This window comes from Pseudopipra pipra, chromosome 1 (assembly GCF_036250125.1).
Source record: "Pseudopipra pipra isolate bDixPip1 chromosome 1, bDixPip1.hap1, whole genome shotgun sequence".
Taxonomy (NCBI): domain Eukaryota; kingdom Metazoa; phylum Chordata; class Aves; order Passeriformes; family Pipridae; genus Pseudopipra; species Pseudopipra pipra.
Genome location: NC_087549.1, coordinates 92,917,606 through 92,940,863, shown reverse-complemented (window position 1 = coordinate 92,940,863; position 23,258 = coordinate 92,917,606). Strand labels below are relative to the sequence as shown.

General features: G+C 45.0%; 1 long non-coding RNA gene across 1 annotated transcript; it reads left to right on the top strand.

The window, feature by feature from the left end:
- Window positions 1-4,955: 4,955 nt before the first annotated feature.
- Window positions 4,956-8,401, top strand: LOC135419153 (uncharacterized). Its single transcript, XR_010432851.1, has 2 exons — window positions 4,956-5,226; window positions 7,401-8,401. It is a non-coding gene; the product is annotated as an uncharacterized LOC135419153 (long non-coding RNA).
- The last annotated feature ends 14,857 nt before the right edge of the window (window positions 8,402-23,258 follow it).

Genomic DNA, 23,258 nt, shown 5'->3' with positions numbered 1-23,258 from the left:
ACCTGGAGTTTTTGTCACCCCTGTATTGACTAGTTCCAATTTATTTACTGTAGCCAGTAAAACCACAGGCCCTGCCTGTGTGGTACAGTGAAGTTCAACATGCAAATCTCATCTGCACTGGACTTGATGCAGCAAATAAATAATGGGTGAATGTATGCATTTTTAATGTATTGAGGGAAATGTATACCTAAAATGCCCCTTTGCCCATTGTTGTAATCCTTAAGGTCATCTAGATATTTTTAAGTTTCTTAATTTACAAATAGTGAAAATCTCATCAGCAGTTTGGTTTGGTGCTCATCTGTGCTGAGGAGCTGAAGTCAGACCTGGCAGAAACATATTCCCATTCACAGCAAATCTGAGCAAGAAGCCTCTTAATTCAAGTCACAGCTCTTTAGGAAGCAGAATGACAACTGAAATCTTAACCCTCTTCACTCTGGAGAAATCACAGTGCCTGAAATGTGGTGGCACCTCACAGGACAAACCCTGAATGCCTTGAGAGTGCAGCTGAAAGCTGGTGCTACTGTCAAAAACTGCTGTTTGGCCTTGGTGGCATTTCATACCTGGCTTATATGCCTGTCTATCAGTCTATACCTATTTATTGCTGCTGACCTGCTATGATGGATATAGAGAAGTGACTGAATCTGAACTACAGGCTTAAAATGTTATTATCTAAGGTTCTAATTCGGTTTGCATTTGATATTAGAAGAGATTGACTGTGGCAAAACTCTGGAGTCCAATCAAATTAAGAGAAGGAACAAGTTATTCTTTTCTGTAACTGTGCTTTTTCTGCAGCTGGTCACTGGATGTTGTCCCCAGTTTATTCTTGTTCCCTCTTCCATCCTAGCCAGAGATAAATGTGGCAGCTCTTCTCAGTGGTTTCCTTCTCCCTTTGTCTGTTGTTTATGGTCTCTGTCCTAGCTTAGGCTCCAAGCCCCAGTGGTCAGGGACAAATGGTCTTGATTGCCCCTTTTCCTGAGAGCTTTGCAGCAGGAAAATAGAGAAAAAAGCAGGAAAAAAGCAACATAAAGTGCACTTGTTCTGTGCTGTGAAGATTGCACTCCCGCTTTGTGCTGGTTTAAAATGACTGCTGCTGATGAAGGGCAGTGGAAAATCAAATCTCTGGGTCTTTTTTTTTTCAATCTTTTGTAGTTCCCCTGCACACTTCAGGCGCTGTATTAATCATTATAATTTCTTCCACATTGCCACTTTGTCTGCGAGCTTCCTTTGAGTAGTGTTTCCTGTTTTGTGCTCTCTTCCAGCAGGCTCCAGCTTTTCTGGAAGCGGCTGCCTGAGCTCTTTCCCAGAGTGAGGGTATGCCAGCCAGCGCATCAATCCACTTTTGTTTTCATTATGCCAGCTTCCTGCAAAGTTTTCAAATTAATTTTAATGCCTCCCTCAATTTTAAGGCCTATAAAAAGACCTCAGTTGTGCTTACCTTGGTGAACTGGGACCTGTTCAGGAATCTGGAGGATGCTTTTGCCTTGGTGCCGGGGGTCACTGTTTCCCCTGCCTGCATTCAGTGGGTTCCTGGCACTATTAGTCTGAAAACATCCGGACCCTTCCCAAGCACCCCCTGGGTCAGAGGATGGAGCTACGTTTTGGATGTCACTGCCCTGCCCCATGCTGTGCTGGGTCAGGCGATGCCGGCAAGGCAGTCCTGAGCCTCACAACCTCAACTCCATGCTCAACTAACTCTCAGAGCTGGGATTGTTCCACAAAAGCCCAGCTGAACCTGGGTGGGAGTGGTGAAGTGACAAGTGATGTAGTTTTCCCATACAAGGTCCAAAAAAAAATTAAAAAAAGGTTAGGTCTGTGTCTGGTTTGCAAGTAGAAAGGGTGCAGCTCGTGGTGGACTTATTTATGTTAGCTTTAAATTAGCTGGCTTTGCGGCAACATGGACCTTGGTGTGGGCTCAGAGTTGGCAGAGGTGATGGGGGATGAGAACACCTTTGCACCTGTGACAGCTGTCCATGCTGCATGCTCGGTCAGGGGTCTATGACTTGTGGATGCTTGGGGGTTTGTGGACAACTGCCAAGAACTCTGAGAGGAAAAGGCAAACCTGATATTAGCCTTACATTTGTGATTTAGACATCTCCATCATCAGTGGAAAAATGTTTGGTGGCCTATAGACAGAAAAAAAAAGCTCACCCTGGTGTAGGATGCCCTATCGCACTGGATAACCCCTTTTCTGCTTTTCTTTTAGCTCTCTGCTAAGTATCTTTAAAACATCTTCCCTTTCTGATAAAAGAAAGGATGTGTATGGTATAACAGTCTGTAAAGCATTTGACTTGCTTGCAAGGAGTTGGTAGGTCTATGATTTCAAGAGACACTCTCTCCCTTTCTAAGACCTGTCTCACAGTGACAAGATTTAGGGGGACAAATTAGGCTGCAGAGAAGTAAACTTCCTGTGCCCCTAGAGTCGCAGGTCTACACCAGTGGAGAGGGTTTGTGAGCTGCAAGAGATCACAATGGAACCAAGCAACAGTCAGTCACTTTGAGCTAGAGGGAGGTCACAGAAGCAGCATAACTGAGGTTGGGGAAACCTCTGGTGGTCAGGTTGTCCAGGCCGCCTTGCTGCCACATGGGGCTGGCACAGGGATAGGGGTGGGGGAAAAGGGCAAAATATTGAGGAATGGGTCCCACAGCCATTTTTCTCTGTCTAGTTCTCCCTTGTTCATACCAGTAAGGGACCCTGCTACTCAAGTTGCCAAAGAGGCACTGCCTGAGCATGGGTGTTGCGTGGAAGAGATCAGAGGAGAGGCTCACACCTTTCCCCTACTCTCAAGAATGTATCAGGTGTTTTAAATAACAGAAAGAGAAAAAGTTTTTAAAAGCTTTCTATTCACAACAAAGTGAAAAAGCTGCCAGTTTCCCTATTAGCTAAAACCTTATGATCTCAACTCACACATTACATGGCAGTCAGATGGTGAAAGGAGCTTCTCTGTCGGTGCCTACCTACCCACCTGGTGCTCCGCTGCCTCAGAGAAGGCTGAGACCTGGGTGGCTGAGAAACAGCCTACTTATTATGTTTCTTTCCCTCCCAACACCAGGCTGTTTCACAAATGAAAATACCTTTTCAGCCCTCGTATTATCACGCGTATGGATGGCACCTTTAGTGTGTGCTATTCATTGCTGTAATAGCTGCACCTGTGTATAGCACACGTGCCGGCGCTGCGGCAGCTGTGAACCGTAATTGCAAAACGTTATTTTCTGTTTCTCCTTGAAAGCCTTTTTTTTTCCCCCCCCTTCTTTTTGTCGCTGTGAAGGTCCATTTATAATGACTACAGGCCTCTCTCTTCCTGCAGGACTCCCTATTACACCTGTTTCTGTGTGCTGGAGTTCTTCAAAGAGCACCCGTGGACGCACACGTACTGTCTCACGTGGGCATGTGAGCAGCGGCCTCCACGTGCGTGTCTAGCAATGCGCAGAGCAGACCGGGAGCTTGCTGTGGGATCCGATGTTCTGTGGTCAGATGAGGGGCCAGGCTGTGCCCCTCATCGCCGCCGCTCTGGGCAGCGGGCTTTTATGTGGTTTAGCGTGGAAGCTCTGAGATGATTAATTCATTTGTTCCAGGAATATTCTGCCCCTAGGTGCCTGCATTACTGTGAATCAATTTAGTACTTTCAGGTCTGGATTAATGCAAGTGCCGATGGAGCATGCACAGGAGAAAGGAAGGGGGGTGGAGTGGGGGAAGCAGGATGATATCCAGGACACAGCTAGCAACTCTTAAAAATGAAAAATACAGAGATGGAGTGTTTTAAGAACAAAATTTGTTCATTTGTTTTTCAGTCCTCTCAGCTATCATGCTAAATTCAGTTCACTGAAAGGCAACAAGCTAGTCAGTGTTTCAGGTTGTGCCTTATAAATCAAGGCTGTAGCAAGGAATTTGAAATGTATATTGAGTCTGGCTGTTCTCTTACCTCCTGCTGTAATGAATTCATGTCTGCAGACAACAGACACAATTATTATGGAAATTGCACGCACACACACACACACACACACAAACACTCAGAGGAAAACAGGGTTTTTTTTTCAGAGCTCTTGCTTTATTACTCCTAGTGCAGACCTTCAGCGCCTGACTGGGTTGTCACGGCTGGTGGCAGGATTTTGCCCACTTGCTCAGACATCTGCTGGAGGACATCACCCATCGTCTGCCTTGAGCAGTGGGCTGTGCAGCTGGGGGTTCCACCACTCCTGGGCAGATGGATGAAACCTGAGTATATAGTTTTAGGCTGAAAAGTGACTCAGCAATGCAGTGGGCAGTGTGGGAAATAGTCACACATCCATCCACCGGTCACTCTGAGGAAGCTGACTGTGATTAAATTCAGCAAGTAAAACCAAATCCTGATAAGTGTTAAAGCGTGGTACTGTAGTGAAGGGAATCAAACTGGTGAGTGAACAGGACTGATGCGATAAAAAGTTGAGCAATCCATGCCCCCTTCCCGGGCCTCATTTTGAAAGCTGGAGAGGGACTTTTTATGAAAGCATGTAGAGATAGGACAAGGGGTAATGGCTTTAAACATAGAGAGTAATTTTAGATTAGGTATTATGAAGAAACTCTTGACTATGAGGATGGTGATGCACAGGAACAGGTTACCCAGAGAGGTTGTGGTTCTCATCCCTGGAAGTGTTCAAGGCCAGGTTGGATGGGGGTTTGAGCAACCTGACCTAGTGGGTGGTGTCCCTGCCCATGGCAAGGGAGTTGGAACTGAATGTTCTTTAAGGTCCCTTCCAACCCGAGCCATTCTACGATGATACAATTTTCTTCTGGGCAGCTATGCCTCAGCAAAATCCTTCGCTTTCAGCCTTACATCAAAGGGAAACCTTCAGTCCCGGCCCTATAACACACAGCCCGCTCCCCCATCTCCGGGCGGTGAGGTGATGCTCGGGGGCCGGGGGGTCCCGCTGCCCCGCGCAGCCCCCGGGCCCCGGCGGCGGGGCCGGCCCGTCCCGGCAGGGGGCAGTGCTCCCCCAAGAAATCGGCGTCCGATGCTCAAAACCCAAACCCAGAAACCAGCGGTTTCCTTACAGATGCGGCTGCAAAACCAAACGAAAACGAGGGCAGAGCGCTGGGACCCTTTTCCCTTTCTTTCCTACTTTTTCACATGGAATCGTAGAAGTATTCATCTTAATCATTATTTAAAATAAACTCTGAAGATTTCCTTTCTGTGCCTAAAAGCAAAACAGAACAGACCTTCAGCTCACCAGCAGGTTAGGGATGAGAAGGTAGGTACACATGCTCAGTGTTGCTGACCGCTAATGCCACTATATTTTGTATCAGCAAAAGGGCACCAATGGCTAAAATCCTTCAGCTTGCAAATAGATGGATTTAGTTCTCCTTCATTTGAGGCAAATGCATTTCTTTCTCCTCCAGCCCCAAAGACAAGTTATGCAGCTTTTTGCAAAGCTCCAGGTTGTGTTTGTGTGGGGTTTTTTTCTTGGTTTAGGTTTTTATTTGCTTATTTGCTTGTTTTGTTTTGGGTTTTTTCCTTCCCCTGACGCTGGCAGTGACATCTTCCACTAGACCAGGCTGCTCAGAGCCCCATTCATCCTGGCCTGGAACACATCTAGGGGTGGGGCATCCACTATTTCTCTGTGTAACCTGTTCCCGTGCCTCACCACCCTCTGAGTAAAGAATTTCTTCCTCTCCTCTCATTTAATTTAAAACTGTTCCCCCTTGTCGTGTCACTCTCTGTCTGTTATTTCCACATCATGATGGGCTCTTCCTCATTTGCATTTTATTAGTGGCCCAAAGATTAAGGCGAGACAGGAGACACTGGAGGTGTTTCAATGATGCAGAAAAAAAAAGCCTCACGAGAAAAATAGTCCAGGTAATGATATTGAGTCCAGATAATGAGTGCTGCATATAAACCCTCCTCAAATGCTGCAGCTTGATGAGAGTCACTGTATCAGAAGCTAGAAAGCATTAGTATATTGAAGGGATATTTTTATAGGGTAGTTTACATGGAGGGATATTAGCCCTTGTCTATGAGCGACAAGGCTGAGGGTTCATGGTCAGCTAATTTCTGTCTAGTGCCTGGCTTTTTCCTCTCCTGTGAATTTAGGAAGTGTGGCAGTGGCAGGACACGGGGTCCTAGGGAGGAAAGGAAAACGCTCTGTGCACAAAGCCAGCACAGCAGCATGTGCAGCTTCCCTCACACTAGAGCAGGGCATGCACTGGTTCTCTACAGAGACACCTCAGACCTGCATGCAAGATTTTCACATGGTCCATCCCCTGGGATGCTTGACACAGCTTTGAGCCTGCTGGAATGGTTGTTAGAAGGCGTTACCTGTGCAGACTTTAGTCCAAGGCCATGAATTGCTTCCAAAGAGACTGTTGAGTGACTATTATGTTTGTCAGTAGCTTGCCAGGCTGGAACTGTAACATAGTGCACAGAGGCAATCGGTGATATGTTCTTACATAGTCCCGTTCATCACTATGCCCCTTGGACCTTCCTGGCTTGCTTGTTTTGAAAGAAATAATTTTATAAACCATCAGGACAATGCTGAGAAATCTCCCCTGTGGTGAGGAACAGCTTCATCTGGATTTCAGAAACCATACTGAGCCTTTGAACATTCTTGTCTTGCTGCTCACTTATTTGTGTGCGCTGGGTAATTCAGTTAGGGGGAAGCAGAAACAGAGAATTGTATTTCCTTTTTTTTTTTAAAGTTGAATTCTGAATTAAGAAATTAATTGCAAGGCAGAGCAAAACATTGGGTATAAGCTGGCTTTACCGGTGGGTTGTGTGACTACAGCTCTTTCGTGTCTTTGTTTCAGAGAGGAAATCTTAAAGGATGGATGAGGTGACAGAGTTTGATCATGATACAGCAGTTCTTACCTCCATATCACTGGCTAAAACCATCTGAGGGCTGTGTCGATGGCTGTTACCATCTGTCAGTTGTGAAATGATTTGATAGTTTCTAGTTGTGTTTTTGTGGGATGAGTTTCTATTTAACAAGAAAACACCAGCGAAACAGGCGCTTTTGCTAATCGTTACAGAGGCCAGAGATTGAATAGATGATGGAAATGGAATTTCTTTCTCATCTAGTTCTTGTCAACGCTGCATGAAAAATAGAGCAGGCCTCAAATTGGGAAAACAGCTTCATCAAATTTTGAACCTCTACAGTTATTTTCATTGTGCAGGAACCAGAATGGACTTCTGTTATTTCTTGTGAAATAGGCCACAGTATCCTTTAATGAAATTCATTAGCAGGATAACTCTTGAGATATTTAATTTACTGACATTTTTTTCAGATAGTAAAACCAGTCAGAAGTAATTTCGATGCTAATTTTGTTACAAATAATGACAAATTTTTGCTGAAAGGAGGGAAAAGTCCTGAAAAGTGTAATTTTTTCCCAATTCAAATGTATTTAATGTGAAATTCTTTGTTGTTCCTAGGTGAAAAATGTGTCCTAGCCATTATTGGATGATCGCTCCAAACCAGGTTTGGATTTTCTAAGATATTGTTTTTTGTTTCTAATAATTAGTAGCGACACTGGAAACCAGACCTTTACCTGAGGTTTGTTTGAAGTCCCTGCAGTCTTTGAACATTTTAACAGATTTTGAAGTACTTACACCTTTTTTTTCCTCTCCCCTTTTTTTTTTTTTTTAATTTTTTGTGTTAGGTCCACACCAACAGACTTGAGCAAGGATTAGGATCCTGTTGCGAGCAGTGTTGCACAAGCATGTAGGAAGAGCCAGTTGCTGCCCCAAAGAATTTTGTAAACAATGTGATGAAGGCATATGACATTTGGGAGTGGAAGCAGGCAAATGGAGACAGAGGAGCTTGTCCAAGGTCAAGGCTGGGATCAAATCCAGATTTCCAGTGTCCTTGTCCAGAGCCTGACTCACAACTGGCTTAGGTTTTTCCACCCTGATCCCTTCTTCAGTACTTTGCAGTTGCCTAGACTTTTCCACTGGCCTTCCCTCCCATTTTGTACCACTTTTTGGGGAGCCACATCCTTCCTGGTCAGACCTTAGAGGCGATGGCTGAGAGGAGAGGTCAGACGCCAGATGAGATGGCTCAGCTGAGCTTGCTGAGCTCCAAGACCAATCGCCAGCAGTTGCTGGGGCCATATTCTTCGAGGCAATAGAGAAGAAACCCACAGCAGGCAGTTATGAAATGACTTACCCCTGGGAAAGATTCCTTTGAACTGCTGTCAATTAAAGGGTGACTTATGGCCTTGAGCACTAGCTGCTTTTTTTCTTAATATTTACTATTTAAATTCTAGATGTTCTTGTTACCCAGACTTGTCTGTGCTTGGTCTGCCTAATTTAAGCTAAAGTAGCTCCTCAGGGCAGAGGTCTGGTCTTTTTATATTTGTTAATTGCCATGTTCCCCCTAAAATCATGCAGATTGTAATAAACAAAATAGCAATGATGGGTCCTTCTGGTTTTAACCAGTCATTCTCAATCTTTTCTTCTCTTTTTGGTGTTGGTTAGGCATACTCCTTGTGTTGAAATCATCTATGTCTCAGACTTTAAACCCAAAGAAAATTGTATTCAAAGGAACCAAATCTCATACAAAGAGACGAGGACCATATTTGGGATGGCTGTATCTTTATTTCTGCGACCTTTTTGGTTTGAGAACTTGGGTCAGCAATGAAATTCAGTATCAAGGGTCAGACCTTTGGCCAGGTTAAGTCAAGCTGCTTCCCAGAAGGCAGTGGGAATCAAGGGCATGGCACCTTGGAAGCTGCTCCAGGAGCACTTGCCAGACAAGACTCATTTTGGGATGGCTTGTGAGGTGGAATGAGCCCCTCAGGAAAGAGCTCTGGGGAAGCCACAGCCATCCTCATGCCCACTGCTAGCACAGCAGCTACACTGGCTGAAACCAGTGCATGGTGAGAGGTGGATAACTCAGCTCCTCTCTAGATGAGACAAAGAAGATTTAGCTCTTACAGTCTTTTCAAAGCTATTTTGTATGACTTCTATACTACCTGCCCTGGAGCTTGCATGTGCTAAGGAGGTGTCTGTGCTGAGGGTGAAAGCAGCTGCCACTGCTTTTGAAAATAAGGGGGTACCACCTCGTCTGTGAGACTTGTGGACCTGATACGAGATGAACTTCACTTATGAAGGATTTGGCACCTTTTCAATAACCTCTTTGGATCATTCACCTCCAACAACAATATTGTGAATGGTTTCTCCTCAAAGCATAACAAAGAAAAAAGTTTTTCAGGGCAAGATGAGTTACCTTGACGTAGTAGCTTGACTTACATTTCACTGTGCTTGTCAAAATGTCGCTAGCTCAACTGTGAAGCAATCGAGGAAACCACATTACAACTACACAAATGTTGTGACGTAAAAAACCAAACATGTCACCGAAATCCAAGTCTCCCTGGTCTGGCCTTACTGAGAGAAATGAAGATAAACAAAACCTCCTGTGAACTCTGGCCTAACCCCTGTCTGCAGGTCTGGCTTAGATTGAAGATGACTCATTTGCTGTGACATGATGGTGAAAATGAGCATCTGGATTGGGTTTCTAGCATGCAAAAAAGCCACACTGTGCACGCTGCAGTCCTGCACACTGAAATAGAGTGAAACACTGATTTGTTTAACATGTGGGTTGCTAGAGCTCTTATTCATCTTCCTTCACCCCTTTGCCTCTCCTATAGCCCCACAGACCAAACTGAGAGAGGTCAGGCACAGGATCTCCTACCCCAGTGTGTGCTAGCCTGCATCCTCAGAGAGAAGCAAGCATGCTGCCTGCCTGCTTGGGAACAGTATTCATATGCAAGTTTTCACCACAGATGGCTGAAATGGAGTTTTCAGTTCACCGGGTGTGTTATTTCTACCCCGTTTGAACCAGAAATATGTTTGCTTAAATATTTTCTCTGAAATTTCACTTTTGGAAATTTGCCTTGTAGCATTTTGGAACTAGATCACTTGGTCATTTATTTAATTTGGGAGCTAATTGCAATGTTATGGTATTCCTTGATATCCATTATTAGAACTATCCTGATAGGTAATACAAATAGTACAAAACCTAAAATAAACCATCTAAAAACCACTTTGACATTAGATTCTCAAATTTCATTTCAAAACTCCAAAATCTGATCTCAACATGCCTACATGTTCTAGGTTGAAAGTGCCTAACTCATTTTTATTTCATTCCATTATCTTTTTAATTAGATCATTTCTAAAAAGATTAAAATGGGTAAAGGCTTCAGTTTTACATTAGAAATTCTGTTGCCACTACCCCACACCTGCAGCAGAGATGCTTACATGAGGTATGTTTCCACTGAGAGGCTTTTGCCTGTGTCTTAGAGAAATCCTAAATGAAACATCCAGTTAAGAGTTTGATTTAATGCCACAGTGAATTTATCTTAAGTTATCTTTATTTTCTCAGACCTATCTGGGCTCCAGCTCTTCATTAGGAGTAAATGCCTGGAAACTAAGTTGCTGCCACCTATGTGTCATACCTGACTGAGCTAAGCCAAGAGGGATTTATGATGTCAATATTAAATATGATATGAGATATTAGCATGTAGATATGTGATGGAGACTACTAAGAGAGGGGTCCTGCTGTATTACCATGTACCTTTCATCACTCCTTCTGAGAGAAGCATGGAAAAGAGTTGAAGGAGGGATCAGAAGAAGACAAGGTTAGGAGATAGGGCAGCAAGTTGTAATGTTGAGTATGGCAAATCTTGAGGTAATTTTAATTTCTGGTGATGGTGAGTTCTACACTGCATAAATCACAGGTCTGCAGGAGAGCAGCCTGCTGTCAGGAGGAGATGGATGGCTGGTGGGGAGAGGTGGGCTCCCAGGTGAGTCTGGCTGGGCCACGCGCAGGCGCAGCAGGCAGCTTATACCTCTCTATCTGCACCGAGGAGTCTGCATTCCACTAGCAGGATGGGGGTGGAGGTTTGTTCCCAGGGACCTGTTTTGCTGAGCAGATGTGCCACTGTGCTTCACACCAATGCACAGCTTTTTTTTTTTTCTATGTAACAGCAGGAAGCATCAAAACTGTGCCCACCTCACTCACCCTGGGGCTCAGCAATAAGCTACCACAGGCAAGTGAGAAGCCTGTGCTTTGTACCTGCTGTTTCTTATCTCCCAGTACTCAACCCAGTGTCCAGGGTGGAAAGCGCTGACCCCAACAGTTGAGTGGGCAAAGAAGCCTCTCCCACAGGTGGCTGATACTGCTAGTGTCCTGTCAGGACACACATGGGAACAACACAAGGTTGCTCTCAACCCATCCCTCCAGAGACCTACCACTCCTCCTGCCAACCTGGCATCCAGACACCCTCCTCCTGACTGGACTGAGAGCTGGGGTTAAATCCCGAGACGGCTGAGGCTTGTGGATGGCTCGCACAGCTGGCCCTTTGCATAAGTCTCCTTGTTATGGGACAGCAGCAGGGGGGCAGGCCTGTATTTCTCATTGTCTCATCCTTCGTTGTCCCCTCCTGTCTCTGCACTCTTTGCCCTGTGTTGAACAGGATAGCAGAGTGAAGATAATGATCCTAATTTGTATCAGTTAAAGTCTCAGCCCACTCTGGAATTTACTTCATTAGGACTGTAGGCTGAATTTATTTTCATTTCTCCTACTCTAATTCCTTGCTGCAGTGTAACTCTTTTTAGTGTTCTAAAGTACCAGAGTTGTCTATTCTCATTTCTTTTAACCTTTTTTGCTTTCTTTTCCCTCACTTTCCACTTCTCCTTCTTGCTCTTCTTTTTATGAGTTATTTAGCCGTCTCCTCATTCACCCAGACTCTGATGCTGGGCATCGTCTGGATTCATCATCTGCTAGCAATGGAGAGGGAGCAGGCAAGGATGCCTGACACACTCAGTACATCACTTGGCCTGTGGCTCAAACCCTAATCTCACTGTGGGAGACAGGTACCTATCCCTTTTCCCCCAGCTGTAGCAAGTCAGAAGCTGAGGGAGGGCAGAAAGATCCTGCTGCCTCTAGGGCAAGGAATAAAAGAGCAGGAGAGATAGGAGTCACAATTTAAAAAGGAGGGAAGTGGGGAAACACTGGGAGTGGAGATCACGACCCATTGCACAGAGGTGTACCTGTACCAATGCAGCTGTGCACATCCTACCCTGATGTGGTCAAAAGCAGTACTTCATGTCCATCCCTGTTCTTCCCCCAGCCAGGGGCTAGGACGGGAGTGGCTTTTGAGAGGATGCCCCGTCCGCAAGGAGGCTGGGTCCTCACATTCCTCCTTACTCCAATTTGTGCCTTAGATGGAGGAAAAGCGAGACAAAGGGAACTTTTTGCGTGGCCTTTTATGAGTGGCCGTCTCCCGGCGTTTTGGCCCGGTGCTCCCTCTGCTGGGGAAAGTAAAGAGGTGAAAAGCAATACAAAATAGGCAGAATTGGCAGTGTTAACAGAATTCCACTTTCCACTCTATCACATACCTGTGTGACAGTAGCTGCAGCCACCGACTGCCTATGGACGTGCACAGACATTTGTTCTTTTTTGCATAGGTTTTCCTGTGAGTCTATGCTTTAAAAGATATATACAGCCTTCTTTCATGACAGCCTGGCTTTACTACATCTGGTCTGGTCCCTATGTCTGACCCTAACATGGGACTATTTCCAAAGCTTGACCCTAGACTCGGGGTTCTAGAGGCTGGTGGCTTGGAACACCCCTCACTTCTTGCTCTTACACCTAGTATAAGACCCATAGAAACTCTCTAGAGGCAAAAAAGTCCTTCATTGGGGGTAACCTTTTCACATAGCACTGGTGCTGCATTTTAACGTTAGAAATACCTGTTTTGAATAAGGGAAATGGTGAAGTTTAACTGTGTGTACTTGTGTGGTGCACAAACCTGCACCTGCACATGTGCTGTCAGTGGACAAGGAGAAAGTGTGCACCAAGCTCTTCTTCTGTTTTGGAGGTGGTGGCAGCACGTTTGCTTCTACAGAAAGCTTTATAGACATGCTTCCCATCAATGGACAGTCCCTAACTGTGTCATTTCATTCCATTGAAACAAATGAGTCTGTGGCTGGATCTGGCTGCATGGCCTTCAAGGGAATTCATTCTGTATCTTTTGTGCTAGTGATATCTGTGAAAAACAGGAAACTGTTTTCCCATCTCATTCATGTAATAGATAAGATGAGAAATTAACTGCTGGGTGAGCATCCCAGGAGCTGTTCACTTTGTCACAATAAATAAGGCTCTGCTGCCTCCTGTGCACACACACCATGCACACACATACACACATGTGCACCAGCACACACACAGACATGCACTCTCACGTGCTTCTCTCTCAGGATCGTCTTCTGACTTGAGAGCAGCTTTGCCTCATTGTTACAGTCTTCCGGATTTTGAAAGATTTTTCTCCCTCAATTTCTCTTCTCTCTTGCTTCCTCCAGCCGCTGCTGCCTGTGGAGTGCCCGGGCTCTCCACACCTGGCTGCATGTACCACCAAAGGAGGAAGGTTTGTGTAAGCAGTAGATTTTCACCAGCACAACACGTACACAACCCCTCCTGCTTGCTACTCTTCCTTCTTCTACATCCAGAAGCAGGGATCAGACAAGAAGCCTGATGTGCCACTACAGTGAGTCCCAGACAGTGACCCCCAGACAGTGACCCCCTTGGACGACCTCCATGGCTTGACAGCAATGATTTTTCTCCAGCCCAATAAGGACCACACTGTCTTTCTGCACTTCGCACTCTGCAGACAGTGACCAACGCCATGTCCAGGTACCACTGTAACTCACAGGTGACAGGCAGAACTGACTTTCTTTTGAAATTTGCTTTTTCCACCACCTCACATTTGTCCTCTTTTGGACAGTAAAATGAAGTTAACAACAGGCAGAATTAATCCTGTCCAAGAGAAACAGATAGTCTTTAGGATATAACAAAAGTATTCCCAGGAGGGTGCTGGAAAAGGAGAGGGTGCTTTTGTCCTCCCAGTTGTCTTCCTGCAGATCCAGCTTGGGAGAAGCTCACAGCCTTGGAGCAAATTTGAAAAAAAGAAAGTGTAGTCAAAGCAAAGGTGGTGTGTTTTTTTTCCATTTTGTGTGTGTTTTGTTTAATGTTTAGAAAACTAAAGAAAAGGAAATCAATTATGAGGCCTACCTGAATTTTATTTCCTCACCAAAAACCAAATTACTCAGCAAACTTATCGCTTGCTATTGCAGGCCTTGGTATTAAAGAAAACAATCAGGCCAGCAGGATTAATCTCTGACAGCTGCCTTATCTTTAACTTGCACCTTTGTTATTTTCTGATGAGCTTCTCTTTTTTTGCTGCCACGTTGTACCATACCTCACTGGTTCCTTTCATTTTATCATCAGGCAGTAACGGAGGACCTTTCAGTTTATTAAAAAACCTTTATTTGTGAAGAACAAAGAGAGGGGAAAAAAGGCAAACAATGAGGTCAGACAATCTCCTTCTTGCCAGGAGTCACTCACCTGTTATTTAGAGTGTTATCAGTTAGAGGAGACTTGCATCATTGAAAATCAGTCCCTGACAGCACACTCTGTTAATGCACACACACACGTGTACGTGCATGCACACAAAAGACCCTCACGATTGACTCATACCAACCTCCAGACAAGGTCTTCTCTTGCCAAGGCTATAATATTTTCACTGGGGGAAGTCCATTCTTGCTCTGGCTCGGGTGCAGCAGTCAGGGTCTTGGCACAGGAATATGGCTTTGACAAGTCTAGCTGTACCAGGCTACTTGCATCTCAAACAGTGTCCTCTGCACCCCAAGAAAGCCTCCTGTCCTCACCTGCTTTGTGCTCTCCTGACAGCGCCTCTTGGCACACAGGAGACTTTGAGATTTGCTCTCAAGCAACAGACTTCTCCTGCGTCTCTCCAACTCAGCTTTGCTAATGAGATCGACTCAGGTAGCATTCAAAATGACTTTGTCAGGTAGGAACATGTCATTGCTCAACTGCAGTCCTCAGTGTTGTGCAGAGACCAAACCCTTTTGTGCAGGAAATGCCTCCTGCCTTTGTCCTGCTGGTGGGTTTTGGTGTGGAAGTCTTCACAGAAGCTTGTATGGGCAAGATGTACTCTGATTGTAAAATGTAGAGGTGATTTCCTGCTCTTGATGTAATGAATTTATTTTGCAGTGGTTTTTTTTGCTTCCTTTCACCCCATCAAGTTCTATACACGTAGGACATGAGCTCATGAATGAGTGAACTTGAGTTAGTGACATCACATTGGTCTCACAGGACAGAGAATTGCGCCAATAACAACTGAGTTAGAAAACCAGCCTTCTCTTTCTAGAGTCTGAAAAGCAAATTAACTTTGAATCTACTGTTTAGGAAGAACTTGCTGAAGATGCTGAGGTTATTAGTAACTAACTTGTGACATTTGGCAATGGATTATGTGCTCAGTAAATTCATTGCACCTGTAACTCATCCCAGTGTTTGCATTACATGCATATGCCACTCCCATTCCTATGTGGTAGGTGAGCTGGGGGGTACTTGCAAAATGTGCATTTCCCATAGGTTTTGGGTCATGGTGGTGAAAGTCTCTAATGAAGGAAGGAACATCTCTTAGGCTGGGATGGGGATCAGTTAAAAATGTGCCATGAGGCAGAGTTTTTAACAAGTCCGAGAGCCAGACAGGTGATTTTTAAAGTCCTTTTAAGCCGTCTCTGGATAGCTGAAGTGTAACCAAAGACTTGCTGCATGTTGCAAGAGCTGTGGAGTTAGTGCCACTGAGAAATTTCTCAGTATTTAAAGAGAGCTAACAAGAGAATCAAAGGACAAAACTCAACCAACCCCAAAATAATTGTAGTAAAATGGTGATACTCAACCTCCACAAAAATTAATCAGTCCTGGAATGCAAAATGTGAATCTGTGGATACATACCTTTACCTTGCTGTGTCTGTGTGGTTACAGGCATAGCCGTGGACACAACGATAGAAGACATGATGATCTAGTAGTATAAGTGCTTTACTGGCAGAATTGGTCTGCTCTAAATCATGCTGCCAAGAGTGGTGCATGGCATCCTTGTCCTTTGTCTCTCCTTTGAACCAGAGGGGGAAGCAGACGGGATGAACTTTTTTCTGTCAGAACTATGCAATCCCCATCCCAGGAAAAAAGACCAAACCTTCTGCTGCCTGTTTAAGGCAGCTTCAGTCCTCTTTATGCCACTGGACACTCCCTCAACAAAGCTTTTCTAAGGTAAAGAAAGCGCAGTTCCAAAGGGCTCACATCTCCTGCTCTTTCCTTGTTAAATGCTTTGGGGTGCTGGGTTTCTATCCATTCCTGGGTCTTGGGGTGTGTTCTACAGTGTGTTTTGTCCATAGTTTTGTCCTGCTAGCTCCAGGCAGGAAGTCTTCTCTGCCACACATGACTACAGACACTGAAAGACTACAATTGTCATTGCATAGCCAAAAGCAATAATGAATTGTAGCTGGTTTATTAAATAAATACATACACAGATCTCTAGCTAGAAAGGATATAAGTGTCCATAAAATTATTAGATGTGTTTCCTAACTGTGGATTTACACAAAGAAATGTTTTTTGCAATCACAATCTATTCACTGTGTGTGTGTATATGTACATACGTGTGCTTTTAGACAGAATCAGCTGTATCATCTGACACCTTTGGATATTTTCAGCAATCTACTTCTCTTCTTTCTAGATGTCCCTCCCCTTCCCCTTCCCCTTCCCCTTCCCCTTCCCCTTCCCCTTCCCCTTCCCCTTCCCCTTCCCCTTCCCCTTCCCCTTCCCTCCCTGTTGTTGTTGCTGCTTAGGATTCTTTTAATATTGTGTTTTGGTCAGTATCTCTATCCTTTCCTCCCTAGACCAACACTCACATATTGCAGTGAACTCTCAATATGAGCTTGAAGGACACATAAGACCCCAAGAATCCACTTGCAAGGGCAGTAATCAGTGGAATCCTATAGCTTGAGCCATGGGAGGTAATGTGGTTTACTCCCTTTTGTTTGGCCATACCTACTTAATCCTTTCTGGAAATACATGATTGTTGTCTTTCCTTCCCTGGCTCTCCAGTAAACAGCACTGGCCTGAAGCAATTGTAATTATTTATTTGATTTCATTTATGCTGTGCACAATCTTAGATTGCGTTAGCTGCAGTTAAAATAAAAACAAATCAAACCTCATATTCCCTACTGAATTATACTGCCATGACAACAAAGAAAGTGAAAGTGTCCTCATCAAAACCTCCCTTCTCAGCCCACTCCAATATTTTAAACTACAGCTTAACAAAAGAGACAAGTTTTGCAATGTGCCCTGAAGGTTTGCTGTACAAGGAAGCAAATTCAAGAGCTGTGGGCCACCTTCTGCTGAGAAAAAAAAAAAAAGCCACTTCCAAATGCGCTGCTCAAAGGATTTTCAGTTCAAATGCCTCAACTCATCTCCGTGGTGGACCTAGTGTTCACAGGCAGAGGTAGTGTCTGGTGGATGAGCAGGTTCAAATCACAAGGAGATTTAGAAACTAAGGCCTGAATTGCACCTGGAAATGAACTGAAAATTGGCGCAGCCTGTGTGCCATCTGCGCTCTATGGTTTGTGTCTGAAATGTGGATATGTAAGCAGGCAGCTGCATACTGCAATTAGCTGAAGTTTCTGAGTGGTCCTCAGACGTAGAGCTGAGCAGACCACATGGCAGCGATCCAGTCTGGAGATGAGAAAAGCACAGACAATGGTGACACAGTCCAACAGGACAAGAGGTTGAAATCTCCTCACCAAGCAGATAGGAGAAGGGGAAATAAACACTCGTAGCTCCTGCTGCCACTGGAACATTCAAAAGCATCTGGAAATCCAGGAGGCCTTCTCCAGCCGGGCAACAAAGGGCAAGGCTTCCCTCCATCCAGATGGCGAGCATCACTTTTGCCATCTCCCCCAATTATTTCCTGCCACCATTATCGTTTTGATTTCATGTGCAGTCAGCTCTTGTCTTCCAAAACCTGGATTTGGATTGAGCCTGAGAAAGCCAAATGTCTGCAAAACCTGAAGTCCCATGAAATAGGAGTCACAGTTGCTGAACAACATGAGCATTTTGATGGCATTGTTTTCCAGAGCTGTGATGGTCCCTTTGTGAGCACCAGAAGCCATATGTGGAAAAAGCAATGAAATAACCCTCTAATAACCCAAAATACATGTCATTTTTCATTCATATGGCAGAACCTCTTGACCATAAATGGGGTGGGTGCAGAATCTAAATGCTCTGAGGCATAGGCCCTGTTAGGGAAGACTATGTCTAAATTTTGTCTCGAAGGTAGAGGTCTCCTTGTCACAGTGAACAAAGTCTATTTGAGGCCTGCTAGTGTTATCACATCCAGGATTCAGAGGTGTGGTGAATTTTAGCCCTAGTTATAGAAGCAAGAAAGACTGTAGAAACTTTTCTAAGGGGATTTTTGAGAGGAAAATGGTGGCTTGAAGGGGAAAGTTGAGGTTGGAACTTTACTGTTGGACGAGAATTGTACCAGTCTGAGAGCCCAAGTATACTGTACTGTGAGGGCTTGATGTATGGAACAGATGCCAAACAGATGGATTACATTGCAAGGTGACAAGTGTATTATCAGGAACCCAATGGCTCTGACCTGCCTTGCCTTGCTTAGATTTTAGGCTGGTGTAACTCTTTTGAAGTGAATTCTGTCTGCTAAGGCATTCTGGAGCAACGCATTGCCTTGGAGCTGTGTGACGGTGCAGCGAGTGTTGCTTCTTGAGGGGCAGAGAGCAATCGTGCTGCTGGGGGCAAAAAAGTAAAATCACTACACCTCAGAATTTAGACAACTATGCAATCTAATGGCAGCCACTCAGAGCTAAAAGGAGTTTTATCAATAAAGCAATGAACACATGGAAACAGACAAATTCATTTGGCAGCAGACTCCAGTTTTTCGAGAATGATCGTATGCCAGGAACAGTAATACAGAAATCCACCTTATTATATCACCTAGGTGTGAAAGGTTTGGTTTAAAGGCATATTTGCTCACCATGCTAACTAAAATGGAGAAAAGACTATTTTTTTGTTTGGCAAGTGCTGAATACCCAACCCAGTGTGGGATGCCCTGCTTGATTTTGTTCTGACACACCCAACATCCTGAGGACTGACAGCTAATTTCAAATTGGACAGCTTTGATTGTTAGTGGTGTGTGAGACAGAATGGCAGCACAGGCTGAGGCTGTTGCTGACAGTTAAAATAATGATCTTTTTACTAGTGAACTGTGCACATTTGATCTTGAGTCACTGAGAGAAAACAGCTTGGAGAGAGATTTGGGAGGCAGCTTGTATAGTGCCTTCTCTAATGCAATGGTAGGGGAGACACACTTGAGATTTCTGCTCACTTGATCACAGCTACAATTTTGTCCAGCTTTGACTTTGTTTTTAGCACAAACTGTGCTTTGGTTCAGATCTGCTACTTCGTATTTATGCCTAGGAGAAGAACAATGCAATTAGGGTCAGTGTAATTGTCTGCTTAACAAATTTGGTAGTCTGCATTTTAAGATTATCTTTTTGAGGTCTGTGACCTTCTGAAACTTTGAGAACATGCTGTTATCAGGTCACCTACCTACACAGATGTCCTAACACACCAAATCACTTGACCAGCAGGATCCAAGTTTTCTATTGCTTGTTGTGTGGGCCATGCCAGTCAGTGTTGAGGGATTCCCTCCACTTGCTTGTCTTCCCACATTACATTGAAATCAGTTACATATCTCAGTTTTCAAGGCCTGATTTCCCAGATGGAACATCACTGGTTCACTGTGATCTTTTGCATACTCATGAAATATCTACTTCCACCTCCAGTCAAAGAGTTTTCTGATGCCTATTGCTCTATTGTTAAATTTCCAAACAAAGGCCTCTGTGTTTTCTTCCCTGTTGCCTTGTTAAAGTTTCAAACAAGTGTCTGCCTGTTTTCTTTCCTGTTGCCTTTTGTGCTCAAGTTGCATCCCCTGCAGCCAGATCCAAACTTGACTTATTACAGCTGTCCAACTCGCCTTCAAGTTGTCCTTTATAATTAATGGCCAGTCTTCGCGAGCGAAGATTTTGGGAAAGGTCATTAACCCTTCCAGCCTGCGCAGTGGATTTTTTAGGTGAGACACAGCGTGCGCTGAACTGAGCCCACCCTTTAGTCCTGAGGTTCATCTGCCGGGGCCGAGCAAAGCTTGGACAGTGGCAGTGAGGTCCCCAGGATGTAGGTTTGTTTAGAGTGACCTTCTCTTAGGTGGATTGCCTACCAAGGCTGACGAGCTCCACCTGCCCAGGGGGCCGGGAATCGAACCCGGGTCGCAGTGGTGAGAGTCAGGCACTCTAACCACTAGACCACCAGATAATGGTATCCATAAAAAACTAGACAACTGCTTGTGAGCGTGCTGGAGCGACTGCCTGTCCAGCTGACTATTATTTTCCTATTATTTCCTTGTATTTCTTTCCTATCTGTATTTGCCTGATGTCTTCTTTCTCCCACTAAGTCTCATTTCTTCATAGTTTAGACCATTTTCTTGTGTTATGCTTATACAGTGCATGCCACACTGTGAGCCTTGTCTGTGGCTCGGGCTCTTGGACTGCATGGTGATTTACATCAGGTAGAGATGTATTGCTGGGAGAGAGAAGGGTCCTTGTGTTGCCTGTTGCTAGCCTTGGTTAGTGTGGGACTCATGTTCCTCAATCCCCCAGCAAAGCGATGCAGCCTCCTGGCACTCTCCCTGGAGTCCAGCCCTGTGAACTTGGGATGCATTGTGCAGAATTTGGAGGGGTTTTACCACGAGGAAACACCCCACTACAGTGCAAAAAGATGCAGGGTCAAGTCTTTACCTGGTGCAAAAGGACAAAATGCCATTCCAGCTACTGGAAGCACAGGCATGGTATGTCAGCAGAAAATGAGATCCCTGCAGGTGGGTTAGTGCTGTGGAGTGCCTCTGCTCTGAACCAACCACCACGGGCTCATGGCTGTCATGAGCCACTCATACTAGGTCAGCAATGGCAAAAAGAGAGAGGGAGAAAGGGAAGGTTTGGGAAGGTTTGGGAAGGTTTGGGAAGGTTTGGGAAGGTTTGGGAAGGTTTGGGAAGGGAAGGTTTGGGAAGGGAAGGTTTGGGAAGGGAAGGTTTGGGAAGGGAAGGTTTGGGAAGGTTTGGGAAGGTTTGGGAAGGGAAGAGAAGGGAAGGGAAGGGAAGGGAAGGGAAGGGAAGGGAAGGGAAGAAGAAAGGAGAAAACAAAAGACATTGTTTGGAGCTATTGCCCAAGTATGTTTAAAAAATATAACTGTGTTTTTTCCACCTCAGTGGAATAGAGAAATTCTGTGAAAGTATTTTAAAAATAACTACCACTTAAGTAGCCCCCAAATAATGATATTTTTATTTGAGCTTTATATTTCTCTTAAATCCATTAGTAGATTAGGTTTTGCCAGCTCTATTCATGGCCATTTGATCTTTGAATCCTTTCAAGAAAATCAATACGGGGCTAATTAGCATAGGGTTAATAAAATGTATAAGGCGGCCGGGGCTGCCGAAACCCCTCACTTCGTCTTACAAAGTCTGCGGGGAAGGTCAACAAGTCCTCAGGGCGCACGGGTAGGGTGGGCGGCGGGCCGGGGGCTCGGGGGGGAGCGGCGGGCATCGGGCGGGCAGGGACGGCCGCCCCTCCCCTATTTTTCGCCCCCCTCCCGCTTTCTTCTGCAAATCAAAGCCGCCATCTGCTGTGACAAGTGTTCCCATTCACCTTTTCCCTCTTATCTGCTCTCTCGCAGGGAAGTGCTCCGGAGGCTGACAGCCTCGTCTCCCTGCTGAGGCTGCATTTCTGCAGCCATTGCCCCCCCCGCCCCCTCCCTCTCTCCCTCCGGCTACCTCCCCTCACCGGCGAGGAGACAAGGGAGCTCCGGGAGAGAGCCGAGGCTGCGGATGTGTGGGCGAGGAGGGGCGGTGGAGATGCTTCATATGCCCGGGGTCGTTCCCCAGCATCTCTCAGCATCCAATCTCCAGCTGTTTGCTCCTCATTGTATTACTTCCATTTTCGAGGCAGATGCTGGTGGAGGGGGACGGACAGGGGGGACGGGGACAGAGGGACAGCCTTTCTTGTTTCCTCTTCGCCCTCCTTCCTGCAAACTTGAGCAGCTCATTGGTGTTTTTCATTTGTTGAGAAGAAATCATTTGGGTGACTGAGAAGCTTGAGCTAAAATGTGTAACAGGCCTTGATAAATCACAGCAGTAATGGCAATGCAGCAGATCTCAGAAATGCTAGGGGTAAATATTTTTTTTCTTTTCCACCCAGTCAGCTCGTGCTGATGTGTCTGTGGTTGCATAGGTGTCAACAGAGAATTATTTCTCTGTGTGAAGGAAACTTGAGAAGGAAAAAAAAATGATGGAGGAAAGGATAAGAAGCTCCTCTGAGTACTTTTTTTCCTGCTGTAAGGGGGGGGGGGAATCCCTTTAGTTTGTTCTTTTGTCTGGATGTGACATTTTACTCTGCTTCCCTTCTATTCTTTCTTATCCAATTTTAAAGACTATGGCTATCTCACATAAGTATTCTTGTGGCAGGCTGCTAGCCCACTAAAGGCTGCCAGCATGGGCAGGCAGCAGCAGCTCCATCCTCAGGGCTTCACCCTTGCAGTCCCACAGCACTCTCAGGAGGATATTGAGTGATTTCTTGGGAGCTAATGCTGATTGCTTGAGAGTTGATGCTGCTTCATTGTAGAATAAATTCCATACTCCCAGCTTTTCATAGCCTTTGGCCCAAACCCTGCTGTCCTGGTGTCTCTCTGCACAGCTGCACAATAAGACCTTTCCCTTCATTGGAACCATTGGAGGCTGAAAGAACTTTGCAAGTTCAGTAAAAATGAAGAAAAAAATAACTTTAATTAAAGGTAGAATGATTAGTTACTGATAGAACAGCATCACTAGGTGGGTTTACAGAAGCTGTAGATACTGGAAGGGAATTGAGACTGTATGGTAAACCTGTCTCTGCCACTGCTAAACTTGGCTTAAGACTGACTCCGGCTTTTGACTTTTGTAGGTACTTCATCCATGGGAATGTGCTGCTTAATGCTCTTTTCTTGAGAGCTGTTACTTAACATTTTCATTAATCACCCAGCAATATTCTAGCGGATACCAAAACCTTTAGGTTATTCAAAGCTCCTGAAGACTTCGAGGTACTTCAGAGTAACTTGATAAATTCAGATAGGTAGATAGCTCAAACCCAAATATAAATGGTGAAAAAAGGTTAAGGACCTCCATGGAAATAGTTTGAATAAATCACAGTGGAGTATCCAGGAAAAAAATAATGCAAGTAATGTGTTAGAGTCTGTGGGACTTAAAAAATCCACCCTTCTTTGGTAATTATAATGTCTTCAGAAAAAAGAAGGAAAGTTTATCTTAGAA